The sequence below is a fragment of the Rhodnius prolixus genome, unplaced genomic scaffold (assembly GCF_049639745.1).
Source record: "Rhodnius prolixus isolate KJV_2025 unplaced genomic scaffold, Rpr scaffold_1, whole genome shotgun sequence".
NCBI lineage: Eukaryota > Metazoa > Arthropoda > Insecta > Hemiptera > Reduviidae > Rhodnius > Rhodnius prolixus.
Window position 1 is genome coordinate 36,347,734 of NW_027411581.1, and position 27,369 is coordinate 36,375,102.

Consider the following 27,369-nt stretch of genomic DNA (forward strand, 5'->3'; position numbering starts at 1 on the left):
TGTTGCATATTTTTGTAGTATTTGAGCTCCTAAAAACAACAAAAAAAATTTTTTTTGAAATCGGTTAGGTTTTTCAAAAGTTATGGTAATTTAAAATATGAAAAACAAAAATCAGTTTATTGTCAAAATCTCGTAAATTTTCTTAAAGAATCTGTTCAAACTGGGCACAATCAACGGATAGGCAAGCCAAAACTCTAGACTCCCACGCTTTGCTTGTAGCAGCACTTATGGTGGCGAAGTCAAGATCTAGGAGGATAGAGTTATTCGACGTTTCTGATCATCGACTGAAGCCACAGGATTAAGGATACTGTACACTTTATTTTTTAGGTATCCCCACAAAAAATAGTCCATTTGGGTTAAGTCTTGGAGATCAAGGTGGCCATTGGATGGGGCAATGAGTCCCTAAACACTTTTCATGGAAATTTCTTTCCAGGTAACCTCGAACCACTCCCGCATTATGTGCCGGGCAATCATCTAGTTGAAAATACATATCTAGCCGACGCTGTAGATGAACATCTTCAAGCAGAACTGGCATAATGTCTCTTAAAAAAAAAGTTGGATACCTTTCACCAGTTAAGTTCTCTCTGTAGAAGTATGGGCCGATTAGTTGATTTCCTAAAACTCCACACCAAACGTTTGTTGAATAAACAACGTGAACGTCGAATAACTCTAGCCTGCCTAGATCTTGACTTCGCCACCATAACTGCTGCTACAAGCAAAGCGTGGGAGTCCAGAGTTTTGGCTTGCCTATCCGTTGATTGTGCCCAGTTTGAACAGATTCTTTAAAAAAAAATAACGTAATTTTGACAATAAACTGAATTTTTTCCCTTTATATTTTAAATTACCATAACTTTTGAAAAACCTAACCGATTTCAAAAATTTTTTTTTTTTTTTTTTAGGAGCTCAAATACTATTAAAATATGCAAAAAAATATAACGTTCCATTTGAAAAACAAAAGTTGGGTGCTGTATCTCGAGATACAGGGGTTTAAAAAATTGGGTCAATCACTGAAAATAAACTAGACTAAAAATGATTAAATACGTGTTTTTTATTTTTTTGAAATTTCCCGCCGTTTAAAAAAAAAGTGGGTGGAGCATATAACTCTGGTCACCCTGAATATAATTTTTTTATGGCCTTGTGTTCTTAGCAAACAGCCAAGGGTTATATTGCTTTAAAGAGTTCATTATGGCTGCTATGGCGCGGTAATTTATATGGTGGCTTACTGCTGTTATTATTTTTAATTTGTTTTTATTGTTAGTGTTGTATAATTTGTATCGGGTTTGTGGATAAAACGGTTTGTCTATAGTTTAATATTATTGGTTTTTTAAAAAAATTGTATATGTTTAAGTGTATGTTATTTGATCGGTTTGGTTTGGTTGGCTAGAATCGTCAATAAGTTGGCAGGTAGTGGGCATTTTGAGTTAGTAACAGCGTTCCAAAGCTGTTCTCTGCCTTTCTTAAATTTATCGCAGTCTAGGATTATGTGGTTTGCATCGGGAAGGCAATCCAAAAACACATGAGCATTGTGGATTTATACTTATTCCTATTCTAGCCATGTGATGGTGTGAATAGTTATGGTTAAATCTTTACCTGCTTATCGTACACTCTGAATATTCGCTAAGATTTCCCCCCAAAAAGCTGTTTATTGACGGTGAATTTAACCCTTAACGGTCCAGAAGTATTTCAAGTTTTACTTCCCACCAGGTCCTCCAATTCATCTGTAAAAAAATAGTTTGAAAAACTCTAACGGCTCTTTAATGTGAGTTGGAACTTGGGGACCTGGGGATTTTGAAAAAGTATTGAATTCTATCCGAGGTGGAATGTCATCAGCTTCCGTAACGTCTTTCCATACAGGCGAAGGATTTCATCAGAGGCTATTCACCGAGGCTGACCGCAGAATTAATCCGTCAAGGCCGTGGGGCTATAAGGATAATTGTAGGCCTATTAACGGGCCACTGCAGGCTCAGAAAGCACATGCATCGCATGGGCCTGGCAGATGATAGCCTTTGTAGGTTCTGTCAGGAAGAGGAAGAAACGGCACTGCACGTGTTGTGTCAGTGTGAGGGGCTCGTATGGCTAAGGATGTTACTTCTCGGGGAAGAAAAACCAAGGCCTGAGAGCTTTACCCAGGAGCCACTCTCCAGAGTCTGATTAAACGGACGGGTCTGGAGGGTGAGCTCTAAAGCCGGGGAGCCACAATAGATCCATAGGGGTGGCGGTGGCGCAGGCCTTGAGGCCACCCTAATTTAATCTAATCTAATCTAACGTCTTTCCATTCAGTATTCTCATCAGTACTAACGTAGTCAACTTCTTCATTCTCACTATAAGTTATAATTGCTATTCGTGTTTTCTTTCTAGGAACTACATCACTATCACTACTATTGTCACTAGTGCAGTCTGAAAATGTACTGTTTCTTCGATTTTAATTTTTATCAATACTAATACCAAAATCAAAATCGTCCTCAGTACTGCTAATGTAGTCATTCAAATTATTGTTATCATTCTGCATTATTCTTTTAAAGTTTCCGGCCATATTTTACGGTTTTAAAAAATAAAATAAAATATAATAAATTCAACTGTGGAAAATAGCTCACGTTTACTTGCAAAATCAAAACAAGACTGAATTTAAATGCAAAGGGACAAAAGTGCATGTACAAAAAAATAACAAAAGATAGCGGAACATCGATAACAAGTGGAAGTAAATTCAGAAGTGCGCTAATTGTAAATATGACGACAATAACAGAAATAAAAATAATAAAGAGATTTTTAGGAAAGGGATTAGCTATGTGGTTAGCGTACTCGATTCCCACGCGGAGGTCCCGGGTTCGAATCCAGCTGCTAACCCTTAGATTTTCTCTTCCTAGGAGCTTCTTACAGCTCACTGTCCGGTGATGGACAGTGTTGTCTGTAACGAGAGAACACTGTCCAGAGGCCGGCAGTGCACTGAAAAAAGCTCGAAGCGCTAATAACCTCAGCTGTTGATGCGCTAAAAAAAAAAGAAGAAGAGATTTTTGCCGCCATATACGCGGCTTTGGTCCCAGTAAGTAAAAGTGCTATGCCGCTTATATTGGACCGTTAAGGGTTAATTCAATTTTAATTATTTTATTCCTCTTACAATCCCTTAAAACGATGCAAACTCTGTAGAGCTAAAATGTTCAATCAGTGCTGACAAATAATTTCCTAGAATTTATCTGTGGATGTTAAATTTCAATTTAATTTCAACATTGGGTACATTGGACCAGAATGGTGAAAATAAAGCGTTCCTCGGTCCCTCCAGGTTCTTACCAAGTGAAATTAGATTCCCAACTATAAAACGAAAAAGGCAGCCATTGTCTATTGTTACAAGCGCTGCTCGCAGTTTATTGTTGAATTATGCATTTTATTCTTATATGGTACTCCATCTGTTTTGGCCAAGACATAACCTTTTTTTCCCATTGTATGTGGTTGGATTCTTATTTGCAATCCTGTGAGGCAGATCAATTTTCACTTTCTCTTCATGTACTGAGTAAATTTGCTACCTTGTTGTATTTGCATTGTTAAATTTTAATTATAAATTGAATAAATTTGTTAGGTTGTTTCAAATTTATTCGAAAAATGTATTTAGTAGAGTATGGCAGGAAATTCCTCTTCATTTAATATCTCATATTTGTTCTTAGAGACTGTGGTGAATGTATTTTTTTAAGAATTTTAATTTCAATATATATCAGTACTTTAAATAGAGGTAGATCTGAGCTCGCCATTATCTTAGTACATCAGCGACAGTATCTTCGTCGATTCTGTGGTTTTCTCAGCAGTGGCCCACATCTCCTGCATTTTGTTTCTCCGAACGCCAAAGGCGTAATTAGTAGTTTGTTACGCTCTCTCTAAGGCGAGAACGCCATGTGTTAGTGCTCGCCAGCTACCATTGGAGAAGGGGGTGGGTCAAGAAAAAAAAAGAAGACAAAAACAAAAAAAAGGTTGAGCGCCACGCCGTTTTTTAGTCTGAATGTGGGGTATACGACGAAACCCAAAAGAAAATAAAATCAAAATCAATCGGGAATGAAAATAAAGCAGGAGTAAGGAAAAAAAACAAAAAAGAATTAACCCAAGAGATCCTTGGCAACCACGGTCCTGTCCGTGGTAATGAAACCCCTGATAATATTGGCTCCTTTACAATTCTGAAATACCCAAAAACAAAAAAAAAAATTACCAAAAGATTAATTTACAAATTATGCCTTATATTCAATAATTACAAGGATGAACTCACCAAAAAAAATAATAATAATAATAATAACCGAAATTGAATGACTAAAGTTCCTCAAAAGTTCACAAAAAAAAAAAATAAAATAAATGGAAGAGTGATTACTTCTTTCGGTAAATCTTAAGAATAGCTCCCCGGAGGTGTGGCCTAATTCGAAGTGATTCTGATTCGCTGTTACTATAGAACCCGCCATATTCAAATATAAATATAAAACTATTTCTTTATTTTATATTTACACTTAAATCTAGCGGGTTATATGGTAGATTAGATTAGATTGCTTAAGACGGGCGGTTCCACCAAAAAAAAGGGGAAGGAACGCAGGCAATCCTAATGCCCATTGTTCCCCGCCCACCCCTCATCTCATGAGAGATACCGGGGTTTAAAAGAAAAACAAATCCGGCTAAAAGTTGCCAGATGCTAATATAGTAACCTAAAAAAGTAGCAACAGGGCACTAGGGAGCTTGACGAATCAATCGCCCAGTGCACTGAATAAACCTAGAGAGTTCGTTAAGATTACCAGATGCTACAATCTCCGGTAGGGAGACATTTGACCTTCCGAAGACGAGGAATCTAGTTTTAGAATAAACTGGGCACACCTCAACGAAGTGCCTCACAGTTTCATCGGACTCACCACAGCCAGCACAATTTGGCGACTGGATAAGGCCGCATTTAAAAAGATGATACGCTAAATTCGCATGTCCACTCAACACCTGAACCAACTGGCGGATCCGGGACCTGCTAAAGCCAACCATATCCGTTCTTGACAGGCCAAGGATTTCCTTAGCCTGGCGGCAGTCAGTTCGGGATCTCCACCGTTTCCGATGTTCTTTCAAAATCCACTGCTCCACCTCTGTTCTACAACGTCGATAGGATACAGGGATAATAGGCTGAGGAGTCATTGTTATCATCGCAGCCCCTTCCTTTACTGTTTCATCAGCAAGTTCGTTACCCGGAATCCCAGAATGACCAGGGGACCAAGCAACCAAAACAGTATTCAAAGCTCCCAACGAATTGAGAGCAGCATGGCAAGAATTGACCGAAATTTGGTTCTTACTAGGAGAGGTCAGAGCTTTAATTGCAGCCTAGCTATCCGTGAACAACCTAATATCAGTATCGGTAAATCCCTTCCAGCGGAGTAAAGTAGCCGCCATCTCAATGGCAGCCAACTCCGCCTGAAAAACAGATGCATAATTACCAAGGTCAAGGCAGGTGCGTTCCCATCTGAGCCCAAACTGGGGTCCCCAGATGCAGAGGCCAGCACCTGCCCTATCCATCAATGACCCATCCGTAAAAACAGAAATGGCGTTTGTTGATAACTCGACAGCCGAAGCACAAGCCTCCTCCCTCGCAAGTATCTGAACCCCATAATTCCTACCGAAGTCCAGAGTCGCAGGGATGAAGTCCCCCGGCATGGAGAGCACTGCAATTTGCTTTTTATCCTCTCGAACCAGATCAGCATGACTAATAAGCCTGCCTTTCCGACCGAGAAGGTTCATTGATGCCCACGTGCCGACACTCTCAAGTCTACGCGCGGACATCAAAGCCTCCCCTCTAAGAATCTAATCTAATCTACTATAGAACCCGCCATATTCAAATATAAATATAAAACTATTTCTTTATTTTATATTTACACTTAAATCTAGCGGGTAATATGGTAACAGCGAATCAGAATCACTTCGAATTATTTATTTAGGATTGATATTTCTATTTAAACACCCCCTGCTTCGCCCCCCACACCCCCCTCCTAACCTACCTAATCACCCTCAATTTTTTAATTTGTGTCACAAGATTCATTACAATAATTAAACAGAACAACACAAAAGAAACTTACCTTATTCTGTGGAGTCCTTTTCCTGAGGAGGGTATACTTGTCGAACTCCCTCCAGAAAATCGAACAAAATTTTATAACATTCATTACTCCATCCTCACTCACACTACAATCATGCTTTAATTTTAAAAAAAACTGCAAATTTAAAACGCTCATACTCATAAAGTTACAAAAAAAAGGCACCTCAGGTCACAAACAGGGCACTCACGGGAACTATTAATACATTAAACAGGAAGCAGTTACTATGCAGTAAGTGTACTGCGCATGCGCGCGAAACCTAAGAGTTACGAAATTCGCACAATCCGAAACAGTACATTGGCGGGAAGTAGTTTAAAATCTCACCGGTAGGTGCGCTGTACTTCCCACCCCCTAAAAATTAACAGGCCACACCTCCGGGGAGCTATTCTTTAGATTAGCCCTTCTTTCTTCTGACCAGCCTCTCCTTGGCAAGCCCCTTTCGGGAATGTCCTTTGTCCCTCGACGGAAAAGAGGAGAAATGCAGAAACCCAATTCTCTCCAGTTCACTCAGCTCGCCTCTTGCTAGCCAAAACGGAACTGTCCTCTCTGTTCTTGTGGCCACACTCGACTCGTCTCTCCTGACGACCAAACTGAACTGTCTTTTTTTTCTAGTTTTTTCTTATTTTTTCTATCCAGGTGACTTTTAAAAAACCCATTCCCACATGATTTAATTGATTTCCCTGCAGCATTGAATTTAACAAAATAAATACAAATAAGTACAATCTTTAGAAGTCCTAATATTTTATAAAAATGAAATCCAAATTTCCTGAACCTCAGGTAGCCACTATTAAAACAGTCACAAAACCACGGACAACCTCTATTCCGCCATTTTTCTTACCCTTCAGTATTATACTAATTTTAAATTAGTAACAACAAGTTACTCTGCCTAATGGAAGGTATATAAGGTTCTACCTTACACCTAACTTCATATAAAGGAGACATATTGCGGCAATGTCAAGTTATCAAAGTTAAAAATGCAGGCCGTAATTTTCTAGGAAATCCATTATATATTTTTCCGGGTAAATCGTCCGATTTCGAGGGGAACGAAAGGTGCGATTAGTTAATATTTCAAAATTGTGGCCAATAGCAGGGTTTCCTTTAATTCGCATGAGTGATCTTGGCAGTGTTTACATGCTATTTCAAAATGTGTACGCTATTTAAAAGTATTTGTATATCTTGTTTCCGATGTAAGTAAAAATGACGGAATATGTTGGATAAGTTATTGTTTTGGCCTTGATTTGGGCAATGTTTGTTTGTACTTAGTAAATTATTAATAATGTTGGTGGTATAACTGTTATTTGTGGCTGTGTCTCTTAAAATAGTTTGGTGCAAGATCTATGGTATTTCACCTGTTTATCGGAGAGCATTTAGATTATATTGAATAGGATTGTTTGGAATTGTTGTGTATGAAAGTGTTAGAGTAGACGTGGGATTTCCTTATAATCCGAATTCTAATTTTTGGACTCCTCTTGTGAGTGTGATAATCAAAAGTTAAAAGTTTTGTACTTCTCATATTATTATAGTATGTGAAATTTATGTTAGAGTGAAGGTTGTTTAGGTAAGACAATAATTTGCGTTGTCTACATAACGTGCGTAAAATGTTACAACAGAATTCTTATACCTGAGGTAGATTTTCGCCAGACTTTCTCCTTATAAATTGCAATAAAGAGAAAACTTTAAGAGGCTAAACTTATCCGATACACGCATTAGACACAGCAAAATCCAGGATATGATAAGCGTACAGAATGTCGGCCTGTGACGTAATTGAATAAATATTTACAAGGCCATAGTTATTTATAAATAAATACATATTAAAATGTATAATAGCCCATATGTGACTTTTGCAGCAAGTATTATTATGATCTAGAATTTCTGTATGAAATTGTTATTGAATTAAATTGAAACTGCTATAATTTCTCACCATTAGCAATAATTATCTAGTACTAATATATTTGTGCTCATGTCGATTTAAACTTTTAACCATGTTGTAAAGTAAAGTAGAAGTTATCGCCTATTTGTTCAGGCGAAGGTTGTTAACTAAAACCCAACTACCAAATCAATTCTGTTGAATTAAAACAGTCCGGTAGGACAGTTGTACAAGGTTGAATGACAAAAACTGCACGAAAAACCGTAACCTTGAAAAACACCCAACTTTAACAATATTTTTCTCGTTTTTCTATAAAAGATAAAATTCCCAAATTTTCTTTATAATGGTAATTTTTTTTGCAACAACCCAGATCCAATAGATTTTGAGAAAAAAGTTGCCGAAAATGGGCAAAAACAGCATTTTCAGAAAATGTTCTTGTTCTTGTTACCTTTTACGTAAACAACGTAGCGCCTAATGAATGAGGTGTCATCCGGTTCGGAATTTCATGTATGTAGATGTGCTTTTTTGGGGGTTCACAAAGCAGTACATGCAGTTGAAAGATTTTGCTTTGTTCACTCCTTTTCCGTTATTTACATAAACATTTTTGAACTGTTAATAAAAAGTTGAACTGCTATGTTCCTTGCTAACAATCTTTTATCCTGTGTTTGCAACACATCAAGGATTCCAAGTTGTCTCTTTTATCCTATACATAAAATCATGATCCTTTTAAAAGTTAAGATCTGATGATAAGAGGCGCAAGGAGGTACAGTACCGTAGTAGGTGTAGTGTTTTCCTTGCATTATGTCCAATGCTTCCGCAAATGGAGTTGTACAGTCAACATATTCTGGCAAATAACTTAACTCATCTTCTATAAGAGAATCCTTAAAATTTAATGCTTTAAATAGAACGGAATGTTTTTCTTTTATTTTTAAAATTTGTTTTGAAGCAACACATAAACTATATTGTCTCTCCAGGTTTGCTAAGAGTGTGGCCTAATATATTTATTATTATTTCCGTTGATTTTGGCCTATTGGTTGCCTTCCATAAAATATTGCATTTCTTTAGTGCATTTATTTATTTTTCTTAATTCGCTACTCACATCCGCCATTAGCTCCGGGCTATGACATAATCTGCCCATGATGTTATCATCATCCGCAGTACAGAGTTCGAATCTATAACGCGATAAAATCGCCACGCTCTCTGCGTGAATCCTCTGCGTTGGAAAATATCCAAGGAGGTTCTCAGTCGGTGCTGATCCTACTGGTATCTGATTGGGTGTGAAGGGTGCCCATGGTCCTGGAACCCCACCGGCTCCACTCGCTGCAACTACAGCGTCCATATACCTCTTAGTAATGTATGGTGATAAATAAGCCTCATACGCATTATGGTTTTCGGCAGTCGGTATTCCGAATGATCCTGAATCCAATGCATCGATGGCTGCCACATCTCCTTCAGGCTGGAGTGCGGATACATATCCTTGAGGAATAGCTGCTGTTGGCAGGTTAGTGTACACTTTATCGCCAGTGGAAGTTACAATAGTAGCTAAACCCGAAAGAGCATCCCGGATTACGTCGGGAACATATAATTCATTCAGATTTAACATATCGGCCGGATTTCCAAGCATTGTAAATCTGTGATCTTCACCGTGCCTAATGGAACTATTAATAATGGACATCCACTTTAATTCACGACAATAGTGCATGAAAGCACAAAAAGGCACTTTTCGGGAAAAAGCTGTATCCCGGGTTGTTAATTCCGAATATACACATTCACATAGCTGAGTATATCCTGCAAAGTCTTGGTTTAAACCATAGACTTGCATGACGGGCTTTGACCCACTACATGGTCCTGTATATAATGGATCATCTACGGGAGGAGTTTCAGAGGTGGATTTCCTAACCTGAAATGTCGGTCTTTTCGCTGGTCCAGACATTATATTCTCATCCCTCTCGACGCGTTCGACCTGTTCACCCCAATCGTGGATTTCGTCGGCTTTCTTCCGGACGAATTGCGACATTCGTCGCCTATCCCGCTCAACTCTCTTGGGACCCTTAGACTGCGGCTGTCCAGCAGAAGGTACCTTCGATGAGTTCTCTTTAGAGCCTACATCGCGTTTCGCTTTGGCATCTGCCATGATTCAAAACTCGTTAGTGTTGACACAAAAACGACTTTAGTGCATTAAAATGCATTTTGGAAAGCTCTGGGTTAGACTTTAGCAATTTATGAATATCCACAGAAACGCACATACAGATGGTGTGTTCGCAACACCTCATATGGTTTGGCAGCTGATCCATATCTTCTTCTTCACTTTGCTCCCCTGTGTCCATGTCGTCTGATCCTTCACATCCAATGGAATTCTTTTTAACTGTATTTGAATTCATGGTATTTACTCCAAACTCTGACAGTTTTCACAAAATTACTTGCATTATCTGTCACCGTTGCTATTATTTTTTTTCGGCTTAAGGCCGAATTCTGAATGAATATCACTCAACAGTATAGAAATCCTATCAAAACAGTGGCAATTTTTAAACCTTCTGCAAGCAATTGCAACAGATTTCCGGGTCAAATTGTGCTCTTCAATCCAATGTACAGTTCAATGTACCAATGTACAAGAAAAGTGCGATTCTTCTCGGACCAAATATCCGCACTAGTGCAAACAAGTTTAAGGAGTTTTAAACTTTCTTTTATTTTAAAAATCTGCGTTTCAAAAAAAATATCTACCCATCGGCATAACGTTCTTCTACTAGTGACAGAAGTCTTTTCTTCTGACCCTCTAAGGTAGTTTATGAGAATAATAACAGATAGATAGATAAATAATTATTTATTAGGTGAAAATATGTACATATATACCAATAAATACGTATAACCTCCAGCAGACAGTAATAAGTTACAGAATTGTACAAATATCAAAACTCGCAGGATATGCTTTCCTTACCTGGGAAAGAGTAAAAACGCCTTAGGTTATGATAAACTTTCAGTATTTAAACTATTAAATGAATTGAACACTAGCTGAACTAACCTTTATCTTTAGGCATTCGTTTATTGCGATTTTTAAAATTTTCACGCCTGCAAAGAGATAAAAATTAGGAAACATAATTAATATAATGTTTTGAAATTTATTCACAAATTTATATTTTAAAATAAGTACAGGATCGTCATAGTCCTCTTTTATATTTATGTTAGTGCTATCGGTGAACGGAGATTGCTCTCGATTATTTATGCATTGCTTGAAATTATCAGTTGTAAGATCACCGAGCTTTTCTTTTTAAATTGGGTAAAAAATTGGAGCAACAATTTTTGTATCTTTTGACATTGACTATCTTCCAATCCTGGTTCAACCATTGGCAAAGTTGTGGTTAAAAAAAATTAATTACTCAAATTTTGATTAAATTAAAAACTTTAATCGTCAATAGTGATTAAAACTAAATTTTCCACTGACGGTCTGTGTCCATGGTTGATGACTTTAGAGGTGATTATTTTATTTTGATTATTATTATTTTTTTTATGTGTGTAACTTTTATTAAGAATTTAAATAATAAAACAAAATTTGGAATTTCGTTCAATCAATACACTGTTAAGAATCTTATCTCCTGGATACGATCTCATCATTTCTGAAATTCGCCGCCACCTACCTAAAAAAGCTATCATCTACCTTGTTACGCTCTTTCTAAGACGAGAACGTAAAGTTGTATGCTCGCCAGAGATCACTGGAGAAGGGAATGGGTGTAGAAAAAAAAAAGGTTGAGCGCCACGTCGTTTTTGTTTTCCTGAAGGTGGGGTATACGACGAAACCCAAAACGGTAAATGTAAAGAATAGTTACCCGGAGGTGTGGCCTAATTCGAAGTGATTCTGATTCGCTGTTACTATAGAACCCGCCATATTCAAATATAAATATAAAACTATTTCTTTATTTTATATTTACATTTAAATCTGGCGGGTTATATGGTAACAGCGAATCAGAATCACTTCGAATTATTTATTTAAGATTGATAATTTTATTTAAACCCCCCTTTATGTGGGGGCTTCGCCCTCCACGCCCCCCCCTAACCTACCTAATCACCCTTAATTTTTTAATTTGAGTCACAAGATTCATTACAATAATTACACAGAACAACACAAAAGAAACTTACCTTATTCTGTGGAGTCCTTTTCCTGAGGAGGGTATACTTGTCGAACTTCCTCCAGAAAATCGAACAAAATTTTATAACATTCATTACTCCAACCTCACTCACACTACAATCATGCTTTAATTTTTAAAAAAAACTGCAAATTTAAAACGCTCATACTCATAAAGTTACAAAAAAAAGGCACCTCAAGTCACAAACAGGGCACTCACGGGAACTATTAATACATTAAACAGGAAGCAGTTACTATGCAGTAAGTGTACTGCGCTTGCCCGCGAAACATAAGAGTTACGAAATTCGCACAATCCGAAACAGTTCTTTGGCGGGAAGTAGTTTAAAATCTCACCGGTAGGTGCGCTGTACTTCCCACCCCCTAAAAATAAACAGGCCACACCTCCGGGGAGTTATTCTTTAGATTAGCCGAAAAAAAAAGAAAAAGTTATTGAATAAATAATGTCCCCAAAAGTTCACGCACAGCAAAAAAAAAATAAATAATTGGAAAAGTGATTACTTCTTCATTAATTCTTTCTTCGAGCTGACCAGCCTCTCCTCCGCAAGCCCCTTTCGGGAATTTCCTCCTTGGTCCCTCGACGGAATTGAGGAGTAACGCAGTAACACAATTCTCTTCAGTACAGTCAGCTCGCCTCTTGTCTAGCCAAAACTCGACTTGTCTCTCTGTGGCCAAAACTTGATTCTTCCCTGCTGTGGCCAAAACTGAATTGTCTTCTTTTTTGTAGTTTCTTTCTTTTTTCTTATCCAGGTGACTATTTTCAAAACACTCATTACCATATGGTTTAATTGATTTCAATAAAACACTGAACTAAATTTTAACAAAATAAATTAAAAGAAAATACATGAAACAATCTTTAGAATTCCTAATATTTTGCAAGACAAAATTAAAATCCTCTGAACCCCAGGCAGCCCCTGGCTACTTGTACATATGACAGATATTAGATAAGAGCTAAGAATGTATGTGTTTTTGCATAAATCTATTCACAGATTTCAAGCAAACTCAGAATAATATTGATCGGAAGGAAGCATTAGCGGATTCAAAATATCAAAGAAGCTAGTTTAACATGGTCATGTTCATGTTCCATCACGTAAGAGCGTAAGAATACCTTAAATAACCTACTGCCTCAAGTAATGTATCAGAAAAAACTGGGGAGCATCATTGTTAGCCGTTGAATGATGTGCTCATGAACAATGCATCATTGGGACAAGTTTGCGAGGCTAATTTCAGTCATATTCGTTAGAGAAAATGGGTCGTTAAAGATTTTCTAACTCTATGTTTGCAGGGTGAGGCGGATTTAAGTAGCAAGATACAAATGTTGTGTAATGCTCCTGCCTCAACTATTCTGACCTTGAACTAAATAAACTCATTGTTTAGCATATTAGATGGATGTGGAAGTCGTCGTATCTGTGGTGAAAATGCAGAGTGGGGAGATATAACGAGGTGGAGCCGGCAAAGTTACGTCGCTGATTCCAACCTTCCATGCATTAACTAATCATTAATTTTAATTATGAAAGTCCCCTCGATAAATAAAAGGTGACATCAACTTTACGGTATGATATTCATAACGTAGGCAGTATTTGTGCTGATTTTTGAATTTCTCTTGTCGTTTAAGCAATTCAAATTGATTATTTTTCATTTTTTTTTTGGTAAATTTTTACAATAGCTCTTCAGAGGCGTGGCCTAATTCGAAGTGATTCTGATTCGCTGTTACTATAGAACCCGCCATATTCAAATATAAATATAAAACTATTTATTTATTTTATATTCACACTTAAATCTAGCGGGTTATATGGTAGCACCGAATCAGAATAACTTCGAATTCTTTATTTATTTCTTAATGGGGGGCTTCGCCCCCACACCCCCTGATTTTTTCTTTTTGGGGGGCTTCGCCCCCCATACCCCCTCCTAACCTACCTAATCACCCTCAATTTTTTAATTTTTGTCACAAGATTCATTACACTAATTACACAGAACAACACAAAAGAAACTTACCTTATTCCGTGGAGTCCCTTTCCTGAGGAGGATATATCTCTCGAACTCCCTCCAGAAAATCTCTCATAAGGTCGCCACTGGAAGAATGACTCCTATGCCACATATACTCCGCTAAGTAGGAGTCAAACTGGCCAGTGGCGGTCCTTCTTGGGAGCTGCCTTTTTATGGAACTCCATGTTCCCTCAATAGCATTCGTGTGCACTTCACTTTCCGGATCTTTAAAATTTAGGGAGTGATTTACTTTCAATCATACTTAATTTGCTACATTCAAACCAAGAACCCTTTCGCACACTTCTCCTTACATCATGATCAGGGGTCGAATCGCCTCGGCACCTCCATACACACTTATCAATCACACTATTTTTTGTTTCCAATTTCATCTCACATCCACACTTCGGACATACATATCTCCTACTGATCACACCAACATCCATACAAAATTTTACAACATTCATTACCCCACCCTCACTCACACTACAGCCATCCTTTAATTTAAAAAAAAACCGCAAATTTAAAACGCTCATACTCATAAAGTTACAAAAAAACCGCACCTCCGGCCACAAAGAGAGCACTCGCGGGAACTATTAATACATTGAACAGGAAGCACATGCTATGCAGTATGTGTACTGCGCATGCGCGCTAAACAAAAGCGCTACAAAATTCGCACCATCCGCACATTGGCGGGAGGTAGTTTTACTTTTCCCCGGTAGGTGCGCTGTACTTCCCACCCCCTAAAAAAAACAGGCCACGCCTCTGGGGCTCTATTGTAAAGATTAGCCTTTTTTTTTAATGGATTTCTTGTTACAACTATAGTTATTTATTTAACAAGTGTGGAAAGTAGTACTTTCCTCACGCGAGGCAGGGTTTGCACGCACGAGCGAGTGCAAATTGCCGAGTGTGAGGAAAATACTTTACACTCGAGTTAAATATATTTTTTTTTGCAACCATTAGGGTTATTAACTAAAAAAATTAAAAATTTCATTTTTACAGTCTACAAAAAGTAATTTATTTATTATAAACTTTTATTGTTATATTACAATTATTGGTATTAGTAATTAAAGGTTGGTTTGAAGAGGTATTTAATGTAAGATTTGAATTTGAATATGAACTGGTGGAAGTACTAGGGAGTGACTGATTAGCTGAGAAGTGGGTTGCCCTTGTAGAATCAGCTGTGCAGCGTTCTGTTTGGTGGCCATGGATCTTTCTATATAACCTTCTGCTACTGTTGAACTTTTCCAACCTCCATGTTTTTTAACTTGTATCAAGTCGCCTCCTTCGTTGGCTAATAGTAATGCTGAAGTTCGACGGAAAGCATGTCCAGTGTATCTTTGAAAATTGTCTATTTTTAAATATTTTGCTATTCTTGATGGAATTTTAGAAATGGTATTTATACCTACTGGCTGTATATTACATTTACCAAGGTTGTATCCAACAAATAGCCGAGGATGTTTAGTGTGCTTGGGTCTGAGGTTAATATATTGTTGAAAGATCTGTTTAAAATTATAGTGGCCTACTTTATTTGAAATAAAAGAGGTACGTTGTACGTTATTTTTTGTGTTAGGAATATTTATTGTTATAAATTTAAAGTCTTCTAAAAATTTAATTTGACTCAGTTCTAATTGTACCTGCTCACAACTCCTACAAGCCCCAGATATTCCAATAACAAAAACTAAAAACATGTCATTTGGTAATAAATTACTTATTACATTTACTGCTGTTTCTTTTATTGATGGAGGAGTGTTTTCTAAACAGGAATCACTAGAATCCATTTTAAATTTCTATAAGGTAACACTATAACCTTTTTAACTGTTATAATTAAAAATTTATTAAATCTAATTATTTATTAAAGTATTATTTTTATTTCTATATTCCTTTCAATTTTTATTTTATTTTTTTAATATTCGTTTTTTAATTATTTAATTACGTTAAATAAGCTTATTAAAGTTTTACAGAAAATAACATATTTAATAACAAAACTTCTTATATCAAGGAAGCACAATAAAGTTTTTTCACTCACTAGTGAGGAAAGTGACACTAATGGGAATTTTTCCCCACTAGTGAGGTAAAGCTGGGCATTACACAGCTGATTTTAATTGAGTAATGAGAACATTCCTACATGGTTGCAGAAAATAGTTTTTACAACAGAGTTGGGACTTATATAAAAATATAAAACACTTAATTAACAAATCTACTAATATGCATGAATGTATGTAAAACAAAAAAATTATGAATTACAAAAATAATGGAAAGATAAAAAAAAATTACTATTACAAAAGGCGGTTGCAACCAAAAGTGCAGCACAATGTATATGAATGAAATCCTATGTTCTAGTCATTTGAAAAATCTAATATTTTCAGCAATAGATTTTTCTCGATAAACTTGCTAAATTACATATTATAATACGTGAATCTGAAAAAGCCCTTTATGGTTCCAAAGTATTTATATGTTTTTTTGCAAGGATTTCACAATGCACAACGAAATATAAGTAAATAGAGATATTTATCTAGAATTATCCATATATTATTATATTTATTGTTATTCATTTATAATGTCTTAGCTTCAATGAACCCAACACATTATACACAATATCATTAATCTTATCTATACTCTCAAATACAAACTTACAATATCAAGGTTCATTGCAGGGAAATATTTTAGTATATACTGATCGCGTAGAGGTCCGTATATAGGACAATAGAAAAAGAAATGTTCCATATTTTCCATTTCATTTCTATTGCACAAACTGCACAACACGCCGCCATCCAAACTGCACTTATTACGAAAATATTGGTTTCGTGACCGTAAATTGTTAAACTTAGGATGGATGATTTGCGAGGAATCGGTCAAATAAAACAACTCGTCTTTTTGCCAACGTTTCGACAAATATATTGTCCTCTTCAGGGCCTGGATATTACAAATACAAAACAATTTACAGAGTCAGTAACATAGAAAAAACAGTTTCAATAATTCTATAATTATAAAACAATTATACGTTTATAATTCAATAATTATAAAAAATTTATTGTATTTTACTGTTTTATAGTATTTTTATATTACTGATTTTTACTGTTTTTTCTATGTTACTGACTCTGTAAATTGTTTTGTATTTGTAATATCCAGGCCCTGAAGAGGACAACATATTTGTCGAAACGTTGGCAAAGAGACGAGTTGTTTTATTTGACCGGTTCCTCGCAAATCATCCATCCTAAAAATACTTATTACCTTTATAGAGTATCCTTACTACATTTTTATGAGATAGCCGAAGAATTATTGGCCTATAATTCTAATGTTTGTTATCGATAAATTTGATTTTAGATATGTCTTTCCATCGCCCCAACAGGCTATACTTCTATAGATATTACTGTAACGAGAATTTAATACAATACTAATAATAATAATGGCGTTTATCTATCTAGTAATGAATAAATATTTACAAATACATCTGCTATTGCAAACACATCTACATGGACGGAGTTGTTTTAACAAAAAAAGAATACTCTGTTGAAACTTAAAAATAAACCACTTACCCCTTTATATATTTAGCAGAAATTAATGTAACAAAATAAATTGTAGCCTTCATGTATACAACAGATAGACTTTAAACCAAACAAAAACCCCTTTTTATAAAATAATAAAATGACTTCTATTTATTAAACATAAACACTAAACCTAACCTACAATTAACCAAAAATTAAACATTATATTCATCAATTACAGTTTTCCTAAAACTTAAGGCATTTACAGTAAATATGAACAAATCCTGTCAATTGCGGCCATTTAAATATGACAAAAAACCATTAAAATCTAACCTCCCCGCATTAAAAAACCGTCGAAATCCTCGCAGAATAGGAATTTCAGCAATGAAATGGTAGATGTCTTCCACAAACAGAAAGATTACATAATTGTAATTTAATACATTTTCAACTGCTAAACTGTACCAATGGTTCTACCATTTTTCAGTTAAATCTTTGTAAATATTTTGCACCAACTGAAATTGATTATCAAGATTTATTGTTTATTGGGGGTCTTGTGCTTTCCAAATAGCACGAACGCAGACCTACAAATACAATAGCAACTAGTTTCCATCCTGACAACACCTACAGGGCTTCTTTAAAAAACAGGGTCAATTTTATAACCTTTATTTACCCTTATTAGCTATAGTTAGTCTCATTAGCATATTTAATTAATTTATTGCATCATTCTGATTGTAGCAGATCATTTGATTGGGGTATTTTAAGAAATCTGGAGATAAATTGGGCCTGTAAAAATATGTATTTTTACAAACATTTAATAGATATACTCGTATCTTTTAGTTACATGAAAATTCTTCCTAGACGTCTTTAAACTATGAATTAATACATATAATTAACCTGAATTTCAGCCTAAGTTGTTTGACAACTTTTAGAAGCTTCATTTTCGAAGTTGAAGAATTCAGTCGTATCGGTCGCTGAGGCTTCTTCGAAGTACCTTTCTTCCTGATTTACTTCTGCTGCCACTGCATCTTTAAAATAAGTTAAAATTCTGGCCTGAAGTGCGAAAGGCACACGATGGAACCTCCTATTTTTAAATGCTGGATGCGCTATTGCAGCATTCATTGAGTCGTGATTAGTAAATTGTAAAATGTCCTTAAATCTTTTATTAATGCTGTTAAGTGAGGATTCCACTATTGGTTTGCAAAATATTAATTGTTTTAAAAGTAGTTGTTCTAATTTTGGAATTAAAGCATAAACTACTGCAGTCAATGTTCCATAATATAGGTGTTTTTCCCCTTGCAAAATATCCAATGCATCGGCAACTGGCTTTGCACACTCCAAATGCTCTTCAATGTAGGCAAAATCTTCTTCAGTGAGAGAGTTTTTAATTTTTAGGAACTGGAAAACTTGGGGACTTTTTTCCTTCATCACAAGAATTTTACATAAGGCATCGTACAAGGAGTTCCACCTTGTTTCACCAGGTCTGGATAGAGCGAAACCTATTATTTTTTCAATGCCCTCTGCTGTTTTAGGTCTTGAAGCAGCTCGCCAAAGAAAATTGCATTTAGCCATGACTCGTTTGTGTATGGAAAATAAAGTATCTGCTTTTTTTATTGTTTTAATAACATCTGCGGAGGCACATAGGTTTAATGTCTGTGCGGAACATTTTATGTGGGAAGGTAATATTTGCGGAAATTCCCTGTTTTTTGAAATTTCAAAATCTTCTGCAGTCTCTGAATCCGATTCTGATTCACTAATACAACAATAAATATCTTGCTGCTCCTCCACCTCAATGCAGTTTTCTTTGATTCCGTACTCTTTAAATGCCTTTACGAAATTAGTTCCATTATCAGTAATTGTTGCTGCAATTTTGGAAGGGTAAAGGCCAAATTCTTCATGTATAGTGCTTATTAATTCTGCTATTTTCTCGGATGTGTGAGCATTGTTGAATCTTCTACACGCCAGAGCTACAGATCTTCTTCGATCCAATGAGCAGTAAGTCCCAAAAAACTTCTCCGCCGCCCAGACCAGATGTCAGCAGTAGTACAAACATATTTTACATTTTTAAATAGTTCTTTCAAGTAATCAACATTCTGTTCTTAAACAGTGTCCATTTTCCCGCCTAATGATCTACGGCTAAACATTTTCAAGCCTTGATGTCATACATTATGGTCAAGAAGTATTTTTTAAAGATATTCTCAATATAACTGCATTTAGTATATTATTATTTTTATTTAAGGCGCGCCAACATCTAAAGGTTATTGGCGCTTGGAACTTTTCATTGCACTGCCAGCTTCCAGACAGTGTCCTTTCTTTATAGACAACACAGTTCATCACCGGACAGTGAACTGTATGAAGCTCCCGGGAAGACAAAAATCTAATGGCCAGCGTCTGGATTCGAACCCATGATCTCCGCGTTGGAATCCAGTATACGCTAATCAATCAGCTAATTCCTTCCCTTACATTTAGTGTATTATTATTATAATATATTATAATGTACTATTTTTAAGAAATCTGTTTGGTTCACTCTAGAAATAACGACTCTTTACGTCATCGTTTCGAACTATAGTTCGTCATCTAAGCTACAAAACAATAAAGACAGTTCTGGATATTTCATGTAAAGTATTAATATTATTAGAGTACAATTTTTATTAATTTAAATAATAAAGTTCTTATTTTTCATAAGGAAAATTATTCACTCCTCGAACTCTCTTTTTCGTTTTGTAGTTTTGATGATGAACTAAATATAGTTCGAAACATTATTTCTAAAGTAGCCAAAACTCAAAATTCCATAAAGAAAATATCAACGATTCTTTACAGAACTGCTATCCTGTTATTCTAATATAATTCAAAATATTTATTAAAATAAGGAGTCTTTAAAATATTCTTTTAAACATGTTTTCTTGTAATTAGAAAAGCTGTTATATATATAGTGTAGTGAAACGTCCAAGGCAGAGTTTGTACACACTCTTAGAAGTTGCATCGCATTTCAAAGCTAATACATAGATTAAAGGGCTCTCTGGAACTAAAGTAGACCCGCTATGAACTGTTCTACTTACTTGATAATATTGAAGTGTACTCTTCCCTCTAACTCTGCTAACCACACTAAAAGGGAAGTATTGAGATCGTGTCAAATTTCCTATTTGAGTTTCCATCAGAAATATCCGTTAATTTTGAAATAGCGGGAATCCCAAAAATTGGTTTTCACAAAGTAGCCTGTATTTTTTATTTATTTATTTTAGGCGCTTCACCATATTGAGTGTTTTGTTTTTGGCATTGGCTTTCGCCATACAGCCAGCATCATCTAGGTGCTTACTAATCTTATTCGAACACTATACATTCGCTTCACACATTCATCCCTCTACTATATACAACTGTTTACATAAAACTTACAACTAATGGATGGATAGTACTCTATATTCCTGCCATCCTTATTGCTTAACCTGAATTAAAAGCACATAATCCTTCTCTAATCATTTTCTTCCATTCATTAAAATCGCCTATAACTTTTAAATACACTCATATTTCTTTGATAGCTCTGCTACAGATTTAAGCACATAGATGTTGCTGGAGAATATTATGTCTTCGTAGCGAAAGGGTGCATCTAAATACCTGTATAAGTCGTCAAACATTTGATTCCTTTCTACTACATATCGTGTACATATCATTATTATAAGTTTGAAATCCTCCTCCTCATCGCAATCTACGCAAAGAGGAGAGGACCTCTGTGAATATATGATCCACACACCGCGTGGTTCGCTCCCAGCCTGCTTATTGTCGTAACAACATATTTATTAGTGACAGTTCTCTTAAACCAGGGTTGTCTAGGTAACTGATCTACCATAGTTTTATAGAATCTCTCTTTATTACCATTACTGCAATCTGTCTGCCATTTTTGTAGTGCTTCTTTTGCAATTGTACACTTGATATCGTTGTGTGGTAATTTATAATTAGCCATTTCCCCACTATTGGTGGCTTCCTTTGCAAGTTTATCTACAATTTCGTTTTCTTTTATACCACAATGACCCCTTACCCACAAAAAATTAATGCAGAGCCCCTTCTCTTTAAAAATGGCTATAATTTCTACAATCTCTGCGATAATATGATTCATTCCTGTGGACAGGTTGTGTATATGTGATAATTTACACAACGCACTCTGGCTGTCACTAATAATGGTATATTTTTTCTCCGACAACGAATAATTATATTTTAAAGCCGTTAAAATAGCAATTAGTTCCGCTGTATAGATGGACGCCTCATCTTCTAATTTAATTATAGTAAAATAGTTCCGAACCGTAACGTATACAGCACTTCCGATTCTATTATTGATTTTGGACCCATCTGTAAATAAACGATACGAGCCAAGATAATGGGTAGAAATATAATCTTCGAAGGCCGAAGATCTCATCTTTTCTGGTACCTTATTCAAGTCGAAGGAAGTGTTAACACTTAATTCGCTCAATAAATGTTCGTATTTTAAGTTGTACACATCTAACTTATTATTAGAATATACCTTATCTCTAAAGGTAGAGATTCTAATAAAACTTTCCGTGTAAATGGGGCCTTCCTTTTTTGTCCAATATTTGTGAGCGAGGACTTCGGTATTTAATTGACATATTTTATTATAAATTACCCGGTTCGCGGCTAATTTTTTTAAGACATATCGATCGGACAGTACTTCTATTCTATAAGTGAGCGGTAATTCGCCAGCCTCTGCGTACATTACGTCCACAGGTGTGCTGTTCAAGAAATCGAGACACAATCTGATACATTTATTTTGTAGAACGTGAAGGGGTCGCATAACAGACTTGCAGGCCTGACCATACAGAAAACACCCGTAATCCAGTACCGCTCTTATTGTGACCCTGTAGTACATGAGGGAAACCTTCGGGCGGGTTCGCCCCCGCTTCCTATGGGAAAAAGCTCGTAATGTGTTAAAGTACTTTTCTATTTTTAGTTCCACGGTTTCGATGTGTTTTTTCCAATTAAGTACTTTGTCCATAGTCAACCCTAAGAATTTTGCGGACATTTGGCATGGAAATTTCAAGTTTGCCAATACCGTCTCACCGGAAAGGTCTAATCTTCTTTTTTCTAGTGAAAGGGCAGAGAACTGATTTTGGTTCTAACAGCGACAGACCGTTCATAAGTGTCCAGGATTTTTAAATTAACCATTACTTCTTCAAGCGCTTTTTTGCAATCAACAGAAGTTTTTTGTGTTGTGTAGATGCACACGTCGTCGGCGTATTGTAGCATTTTAACATTTTCGACCAACACTGTCTCTATATCAGCTACATATATAGAGTACAGGATTGGGCTTAAAATACTTCCTTGCAGTAAGCCTATCTGAATCAACTGGGGGCCCTCTAGAATGTTGTTTATTTTTAAGTAGATCTGTCTGTTTTATAATAATTCGATAATATTCCTAATAAATTTATCCAGCAATGCAATATATACACAAAATTATAATATAAATATGTACACAAAATTATAATATAAATATGTATACATAATTATAATATAAATATGTATACAAAATAAAAATAAATATACGAAGTGTCAATGTACAAAACATTGTGTAATCTTCATTTCAAGTAGTGGTAGAAAGGTTAAGATGTAGGATAAGAATGCTGGAAAAAAGGAAGGAAAAACCTGCAGCTAGTGTGGAAAGAGAAGTGTGTGTTTTAGTCTTTTGTGTCTGTAGGGAATAGAAGGATCGTAGGAGGCTACGTCGCGGCAGAGTGGGTTAGGTAGGGTGATAGCCTAGGATGGAAAGGAGTTTCAGGTCAGGATTTTGAATAAAGGAGTGCACGGGGATTATGGATGCAGTCTCGAGGAGTGAGTCAATTTTAGTGCGTCGAGGAGAGTCAGTCGCGAGTCTCAGAAATTTGTTCTGTGTTGTCTCTAACTCTCTCTCTCTCTCTCTCTCTCTCTTTCTTTCTCACTAACTCTCTCTAACTCTCGCTCTCACTCTAAGGCTGGAAACATAGTGGAGCGGCGAGCAAAGCGGCGCTGATAGCGAAGAGCGAAGCGGCGAAATCAAACACAAGTAAACATATGGGACCGCGCATAGTGGCGAGCAAAGCGAAGATAGAGCAACTCTATCTATTTCTAGTTTTTGTTTTTGCCGCTTCGCTCTTCGCTATCAGCGCCGCTTTGCTCGCCGTTCCACTATGTTTCCAGCCTAACTCTCCCTCGCTCTCTCTCTCTTAGGAACGGGAGAATCAAACGGGAAAATCTAATCTGCCCACCGAGGTACCTAATAGACCTGACTGCATATTTATACTGAGTCGAGAATAGTTTTTACAATCTCTTTTGTAATAAGAAGGTCTCACTTAAAATGAAAGAGAATTCAAACTACAGCGCGAAACTTATTGCCAAGAAAGATGTAGAATAGCGACAAATGTAATGCAAACGGAGGATTTAATTATATTATCGGACAGCTTAGGGAGACGCCAATGTTCTTTTCTCTGGAAATCGGTGTGGCGTAAGGGATAGCAATGACGTAAACCACTGAACTGTGTATATTACAATAAAGAAAGAGACAACATCTGGACGGAGAGGGAAATAGACCTATTTACGGGCATTTTTAATACAAGTAGACAGAGTCGTCATAAAGCGATTAATGCCTAATCTGCAAGATCAGAAAGAAAAAAGTAGGCTTGATTAAGGAATTAAACTGTAATCACTTAATTATAAGTAATCTTGATAATAGAGAAGAGAATGTTCGCTATTATATATCATGTACTCCAATTAACGCGGTTGCAGAATAAATATATAACTCAACAGGAATGAACTCGCAGGATATGCTTTCCTTAACTTGACTAGAGAGTAGAAAAGCCTTAGGTTATGATAAACTTTCAGTATTTAAACTATTAAATAATTGAACACAAGCTGAACTAACCTTTATTTTTACGCATTCGTTAATTGCCATTTTTAAAATTTCCACGCCTGCAAAGAAATAAAAATTAGGAAACATAATTAATATAATGTTTTGAAATTTATTCACAAATTTATATTTTAAAATTAAATATTGAGTGACATCACTAATTCGCTCGTTGGTGGTTAAAGCTAGGCATTGTTAAAATATGCTTGAATTTGTGTTTCATTGAACAGATAGTCAATAGGAGAACAACGACCTTCATTAGCCACTCACACAAAAAGAAAAATTATTGAATTCTAATTCCAAAAGAGGCAGGATAAACAATGGAAAAATATAAATGTAAGGGAAACAGTTTGGAAATTTTGGGATGTAAAGCCAAAAACATTGATTTTGTGATGTAAAAAAAGTGAAGTAATTAATGCTTATTTTCTCAGACGATGAACTACCAATCAAGTGTCGTGTAGAAAGGCGGATAGCTAATACACTCTACTTTTAATTTCTCTTATTATTAAATGAAATAAAATTTAGGGCTAAGAGACATTTCTTCTCAAAGCTTTCTAATGGATGTAATTTTAGAGTCTTAACTGCTTACCTCATTTTAAATTCATTCAATGCTTCAACATACTTTATAACGCATTTTTGTATTTCGTATTTCTGAAAAAGTGTTGTCCAAATTATTGCGCAAGTAAATAATAAAGAAAATGAGGAATCGGTATCTTTCTTCCACAGCAGCAAAAGCCGAAGGGCACTTACTTGCTGTTATTGATTCAATTACTCTTGATTATAAATAATCTTGATAATAGAGAAGAGAATGTTCGCTATTATATATCATGTACTCCAATTAACGCGGTTGCAGAATAAATTTATAACTTCACATGAATGAACTCGCAGGATATGCTTTCCTTATCTTGACTAGAGAGTAGAAAAGCCTTAGGTTATGATTAACTTTCAGTATTTAAACTATTAAATGAATTGAATACTAGCTGAACTAACCTTTATCTTTAGGCATTCGTTTAATGCCATTTTGAGAATTTGTACGCCTGCAAAGAGATAAAAATTAGGAAACATAATTAATATAATGTTTTGAAATTTATTCACAAATTTATATTTTAAAATTAAATATTGATTTAATTTTATTTAATGAAATTTTTCTTATTTAACTTATTGAAATATTTTAAATATTAATGTGTCCGCATTGAGCCTAGATGGTAAGAAATGCGGACCAATTAAAATATTGTCTAATATCCCCAACCAATCATTGCACTGAAACTCACGCAGGAAATGGTGCTCACGAATTGCATGAGGATTTTCGAGCATCCAGAGATGATAATTTTTTTGGTTGAACATTTCTTGTGAATGTAGCTTCGTCGGTCCAGATAATATGTCGCGAAAATTGTGGCTTAAGATCAACTTGATTCAAATACTAATCGGGAAAATTTCTTTGGCAAAATTCTTGAGGTAATAAATGACGTACCCGTTGATAATGCTATAGGTTACATCCATCTGCAGAGAGAGTTCTCTTTACTGTAGTTGGCGTAATATGTAATTCAGCTGCAGCTCTTCGTACACTAGCGGACGGATTATCATCATTATTGTCGCACTCCTTTCATTTCATAAAGGGACAAGAGCTCCATCAGCACGTGTCATTAAAGCAAATGTGCCAATTACTCGTAAGACGTTGAAATGTGGACCTAAAGATAGTCTATATGGTAATCTTTTATTCGGAAATCGCACGAAATATTCGCGACGGGCATCATTGCAAAAACCATACACAAACACCATATCGGCGTATTCACTTTTAGCATAAATGCGATGCATAATGATGCAAACTCTGTAAAAGCATCAAACTGATAAATATTATTGAGACAGAGTTATTATTTAGAAAGTCCACAGTGCAAATTCATAGAGACACAAGATGATTTTAGCAGTTATACAATCAATTTATCATTCGTGCTAAAATCTTTAGGCGTGAATATCTCATAAACAAAGCGTTAACGGGCATACCTTCATAGGAAATTTTTTTCTTGTTTTGAGGTCCTAAATTCATATTTTCAGTTAGAACACTTAACCCTGAACTCATGCTGCTAAACATTTCATATGAGTTGCTCTTTATTTAAGTTTTCCAAATGATTAATTTTTTTATGAATGCTTTATCAAAAGGAGATTGTTAATATTTTCTCCCTGAAGGGACAAGTTTAAATCATTTATCTTCTCAAAAATACGTCATAAATGGCATAATTTACAAAACCAAATGACATTGTAAAAAAAAATTTCATATTCAGAATTACTATCTGATAAAAACAACTCGTATCAATATGAGTAATAAAATGGCCTGCAATATTTACACAGTATAAAATTCTAAAATTAACTGATATCTGTAGGACCAAGCCAATTTACAATACTGAATTAATAAATAAAAATTAGCGCCATTTAAGTACTTAATTAACTCTTCTTTTGAAGGGTGGTTTGTTAAAAAAATTTTAACCGAATTTCACTCAGGATGGGACAGATCGCCAGAAAGTGAAGTATGTCCTCCCGCTTGGGTCTATTTCAAAGTGAACAAATTACAGAACCGCTGGAATAGCGTTTGTAATTTAAATTTAGCAACTCCCCTCTAGCCCTTAATATCCAACTTGTATCTGTTATTTTGAAATTTTTATAAATAACAGAAGTGTTAGAATTAGTAGTAGTAAATAATATTTATTTAAACAGAAAAAAACAAATTACGTAGATATGTTTGAATATTATAATAGCAATGGATAAATCCGTCTGCCAGAGTTTGGTTTATATAAACACTATACACAATTCAAATAAATTTTAAAAAATTAGTGAAATAAAACAAAATCAACATATTACTAAAATAAAATAATGATAGGACAAGAAAGTAGACAAATAAAAAATAAATAAATAAAATATAAAAAAATGAAAATACT

General features: G+C 35.5%; 1 protein-coding gene, 1 long non-coding RNA gene and 1 pseudogene across 10 annotated transcripts in view; 1 reads left to right on the forward strand and 2 right to left on the reverse strand.

Annotated features, from left to right (window-relative positions):
- The window catches only part of LOC141448166 (dystrophin, isoforms A/C/F/G/H-like), an 898,384-nt gene that overhangs the window by 99,461 nt on the left and 771,554 nt on the right, over positions 1-27,369 (forward strand). The window lies entirely within an intron of this gene.
- Positions 10,784-13,299, reverse strand: LOC141448314 (uncharacterized). Its single transcript, XR_012454959.1, has 3 exons — positions 12,590-13,299; positions 10,973-11,019; positions 10,784-10,888 (listed from the first exon to the last, which is right to left on the reverse strand). It is a non-coding gene; the product is annotated as an uncharacterized lncRNA (long non-coding RNA).
- Positions 18,466-26,254, reverse strand: LOC141461097 (uncharacterized; annotated as a pseudogene).